This window comes from Aquila chrysaetos, chromosome 2, assembly GCF_900496995.4.
Source record: "Aquila chrysaetos chrysaetos chromosome 2, bAquChr1.4, whole genome shotgun sequence".
NCBI lineage: Eukaryota > Metazoa > Chordata > Aves > Accipitriformes > Accipitridae > Aquila > Aquila chrysaetos.
In genome coordinates this window covers 38,857,183-38,862,134 of record NC_044005.1, presented here as the reverse complement: position 1 = coordinate 38,862,134, position 4,952 = coordinate 38,857,183, and the positions used below count along the sequence as shown (strand labels likewise).

General features: G+C 51.3%; 1 long non-coding RNA gene across 1 annotated transcript; it reads right to left on the bottom strand.

Annotated features, from left to right (window-relative positions):
- Positions 1 to 1,215: 1,215 nt before the first annotated feature.
- LOC115336509 lies at positions 1,216 to 2,856 on the bottom strand. The gene is made up of 3 exons (XR_003921800.2): positions 2,560 to 2,856; positions 1,740 to 1,882; positions 1,216 to 1,630 (listed from the first exon to the last, which is right to left on the bottom strand). It is a non-coding gene; the product is annotated as an uncharacterized LOC115336509 (long non-coding RNA).
- Positions 2,857 to 4,952: the final 2,096 nt, after the last annotated feature.

Below are 4,952 nucleotides of genomic sequence, written 5' to 3'. Positions count from 1 at the left end.
TTTGCTGAGCCAAACCGTGTTGCATAAACAGTCGGGGAAAAAGCCTTCCTGCATCTCCCCTGCAGCAGCACGGTGCCCCGCGCGCTGCCCTGTCCCTTCCCTTCCCTTCCCTTCCCTTCCCTTACTTGTGTGCACACTGCGGCTCCTCTGCCCTCCCGCCGGCACGGACCCACGCTCCCCACAGCTTGCATAAGCGAGCACTCGCACAGCCCTACCCGCCTTTGCGTAATCCGCACCCGTCCCAGCGCACGCCGTTTCTTCTGCAGTCTAGGATGCTCACACGCAGCTGCGTGGCGGCCGCCACTCAGTGTCTTGTTCACATGTTCACTAGCACTTGTTCTCATGCACATACACGACTCCTTAAGCCAGCACAAACACACGCGCGTGCGCGCGCACACTCTTCCTAGTCTAGTATATGTGCTCACCAGTGCACGCATGCACAGAAACACCTTTTTTGCTTTTTCTGGTACTAAAGAGAGGTGGAAAAGCATGCACTTCACAAATGCAAACTGCTCATAACCGTATACAGCTCAGCTATGAGGTAGAGCTATCTCCCTCCATAGTATCATCATTGCAACAGCCCTTCTTCCTGGGACGAGCTTTGTGGCTGAGAGTTCAACTGCTTCAGGAAACGTGGCTTAGATTGGCATATTCATTCACCAGCACAGCTATTTTTATTGGCCTGATTTAGCCCTGACACTTAGCTTTTGGTGCATTACTGGCTTTTGCTGCATTACTGGCTTTTGCTGCTGCTGCTTTCCATTCTGCTTATACCGTTGCAGGTGACCGTGGGGCCCTCCCTTTGTCAGGAGACTTGTCCTTTTGCATAGTTCCACCAAAAGAGCCTTTGCCATCCACCACCCCCACACTGGCTCCTCAATGGGTCTTCACCATTTCAGCAGCACTTAGAAATTCTGGTTTGCATTTTGGAACAACTGAATTTACAACAGACACTGTCATATCCATCACTGCTTGAATCTGGGGGGTTTTGATCCATCAGTGATGTTAGAGGTGACAGACTGGTCATCTTTGAGCCGTGCACCTTGAACACATCTGAACTTGGGAGGAGCTGCACAACTCTACCCAGCACCCCAGCAGTGTACTGGTGGGTCAATCAGCTGCAAACTTGAGTAACAATTAGTGCGTACAATTTCTCAGCTAGATGTACACAAACTGAAAGGCAGTGAATTCTGGAGTCAGAAGACTTTTTTTTTTTTTTCAGATTTTTAATATGTCTAACAATGCTCACTCTGTAGGCCTAGAGATAGCAATTGTCCATCCACAGATAAACTACAGCAAGAAACAAAGCGGGACAGGCCGTGCATGTGCTGTTATTGCAGGGCAGTGCAAAGCCTCAGTTGGAAGGATACTTTGATGGAGAAATTTATTTCCAAGTAATTTCAGTCCTCTCTGCTGGGCTGGCAGGGAGAATAGTCATGGCAGACATGAAGACACCAGTTGCTGTAGAAATGATGTTCTGTGGATACTTGTCCACTAAGAATTGCCTGTACCGTTGGCTGAACTCTCATTTCACACAGGACATCAGGTAGCCATCGAAGGGGAGAGTTTCCTGCTGCTAGGAGTTACTGCTGGGCCTATTATCCAGCTGGACTGGCCACACGCAGGAGAGCTGAAAGAGAAAAACTGATCTGCTTTTCTCCCTGACCGACACCTGGCACCACCCCCCCCCCGCCACCGGCCGCAAGGTGGTCCCAAACTTCTGACTAAGCTCTAGGTACTTGCCAAGTAACACCTCCCCTGCAGAGCTGTGGGCTGGGATCTTGGCATTTCCCAAGTGGCACTAGAGGGCCAATGTCCTCTCCTTTCCAGGAAAGCTAATCCCAAATGTCTGACGGTCGGGTTCCAAAATGTCGTCAGTGACCTAAAGAACATAATTTTAAAAATTAAAAACAATAATGTTGAATTCTGTATGTTTGCCTTTTGACTCTTTAGTTTTTGGCTCCAGAGTTTTCATATTTTTCTCTGCACTAGCTAGCAGAAGAAGTACGCTTCTCTTAACGGAAAGATAAGATTCTCTTGGAACCACATGATCTATGGAGCAGAGTCTTAAAGAAAAAAAAGTGTGAACAAGTAGGAGCAGTAGCCTTCCTCTTCTTACAACTCCAGTAGCCAGCAATCAATGTCTCACATGTGTGCAACATCTCTTACACCCTTACAGAAAGCAAAGGACTTGTAAGGAGGAAGCACCCTGCTCTTTATCTCCAAGACCGCCTGGGCTTGGCAACGTTGAGGAAACTGTGCCGTGGAGCAGGGCATCACGGCATCCCATCAGTGCTCGTTACCCATACTGTAAGGCAGCCCAGACACCACGTCCACCATCTCTGCTCTCATGACAAACACGATTAGCTCTTCTTTGACACCAATTAGTCCAGGCTTCGCTTTTGTTTCTTAGCCAAAAGCCTACCTCTCCATGGACTCAGTGCCCCAGCGCAGCACTGGTGGCAGCAAGAAACCCTGCTTGAAATACGTGACAGGCACCATCCAGCAAACGATCTCCCCTCCCTGGTCCCTCCACAGAGCATGTGGTGAAGCTCTCACCTCTCTGGGGCAGCCACCTGTAGATATGTGGCATTTCTCCCTCTCGCATCTCTCCACAAAGCTTTCTGTATGCAGAAAAAGTTGGGAACTTGGAAGGCAGCCTTCCGCTCCCAGCCCAGCTGCCTTCCCGCATGGAGGGGTCAGATGCCTTTGCTCTGTGTCACCCTCTCAGCCTCTGGTCCCCAAATTCCAGTCTCAGAATCCGCGTGGTTCTTTACTGACTTCATAAAAATAAACAAAGGCCCAGGAGCATTTAGGTCATACTAGTAAATTATTTACACACAAAACCCCCTTCCATTTCTTATTGGTGTCACCACAGCCTGCCAGGGACTGTGTTCGTCCCCGCTGTGTGGTCCCTGCTCCGTGACAGCCGGGCGCTGATGTCGAGCAGGCTTTCAGTGCACAGTCTGGGCTTCACCAGCTGCTGCCCGGGGCTGGACGGTGCCCACAAGGCAGTTGCATCCAGCCTCTGCAAAAGTGGATCTCAGCAATTCAGCCAGAGCAGGTACGCTGCTACGGGTGGCTTGGCATGCAGAGCTGAGTTCAGGCCAGGTACGAGCTTATCAGCAGACCGCATCCAGCGGGGAACAGCACTGAGAGGCAGACCGGTGGCAAAGCACAAACTTCCTTTGCAACTATTTTTAAAAGCACCTTTACATCTTTCCTTTCAACTTGCATGGCACAAATAAACCGTGAGCATCAGCCAGTTTTTACTAAAGGGAACCATTGTTTTGTAGCCCTCTGCTTCCCTGGTACAAACAAAATAATATTATACTCCTCAATCTCCCTCCACGAAAAAAGTCCCCCACCCAGCTCTGCCTTTGATCCTGTTTCTGTTCTTCCATGCTGCCTTTGGTGGACTTTTGATCTTGACTCAGCATGGTCTGTCTTACAATGTTTCTTTAGGTCCTGCTTCGAAGTGGGCAAGCGGACATAGGCTGTGATGTATGACCAGGTTATACAATGACATATTTTTCATGCTGACCCATGGTGCAGCTCTTTTACACGCAATGCTTGAACAGTCATTGCCCATGCCCACTGCTGACCCCTGCAAGCCAACTTCTAATTCAGAGCAAGAGGCTTGCCCAATTTCTTCTGAAACGGCTTGCTTTGGCATTTGTGTGCACTGAACTTTCTCCATCATTGTGGTTTGGTTTCTGAGTTTAGTTAGAAGCTTCTGGAGTTCCTCCCAGCCCTGCTGACCCTTGCTTGCCGTTATAATACACGGTTCTCTGTTGGCAGCAAACGCTGTTGCCCTGTTATCCCTCTTCCTCCATTTCTGCTTTTTGAAACGGTATTTGGAGGGCCACTTCCATCTCCTTCGGGTGCGGCCCCACCACCCACTCCCACCCCAGTAAGCTTTTTTTCCCCTGCTGGAACACTGGCCATTTACTTTTAATGGATTTTTTCACTCTCCTATCAGCTCTGACTCAATTTTCAATCCATGACGGGACTTTTCATCCCACGGCTGCCAAGTTTGTCTCATTCTTGGAAAGGCCTTTATCAAAAAACCTTTTGAAAACACGTATTTACTATAGTCCCTTCTTGTTCCTGATCAGCTTTTTCAGAGGCTCACAGAAGTCAACTGACTAGCGTGGCATGATTTAGCTTTGCAAAAAAAGGGCTCCATCAGTGCTCCCCCCGCTGGGTGCTGGTCCGTCAGCACGACTGGCACGGCCCCCCTTTTCCTAGAAGCCTCATGCTGTGCCCAGTCCGGCCTTTTTTAAAAATGCAGCTGCTCCCCGGAGCGGGGCAGGAGGGAGGACACTGGGTCTCTGCCCTTTGCACTGTGGGGAGCAGCAGCAGGGCCGGTGATGGAGATGAGAGGTGCTGACTCCGTGGCTGTGCCACAACGGGTTGTGTTTTCCTGACTAAAGCCCTTGGGTCCCGGTGCTATGCAGAGCAAAGCCTTGCCAGCAGTACTGGCGGCTGTGCCAGGTGTTGAGGACGCCGCGGTGGGCACCGTCATCCATCCCCATGCACAGGGCAGAGGCCAGAGGGAAACACCTCAGACCGGCGCGGGGCTGCTCGGGTCTTCCTGGGGAAAGCAAAGCACTGCAGCCGAAATGCCAGTACCCCGTGTCCCGGGAAAGGCCACATGGGAAAGCTGTCCAAAAGCCGCTAGAGCAGCCCCCCTGGTCCTCCCTCACCACCAGCTGAGCCTGGCTCTTCTCCTTTGATGCCCCGAGTGGTGGTGGCACCCCCTCGCCATGGTGGGTGGCAGCACGGCCTCACCACTGCCCAACCCCACAGATGTCTTCCCAGGGTGAGGACACCCCGGTTTAAGTCACCCGGGGCCGAGCATGAGCATCAGGCCAGGGAGCTGGTGGGCACCACCCGGCCATCCTGTCGCCTGGCTTTTGCCGCCTTCCCCTGAAATAACAGTGGAATAA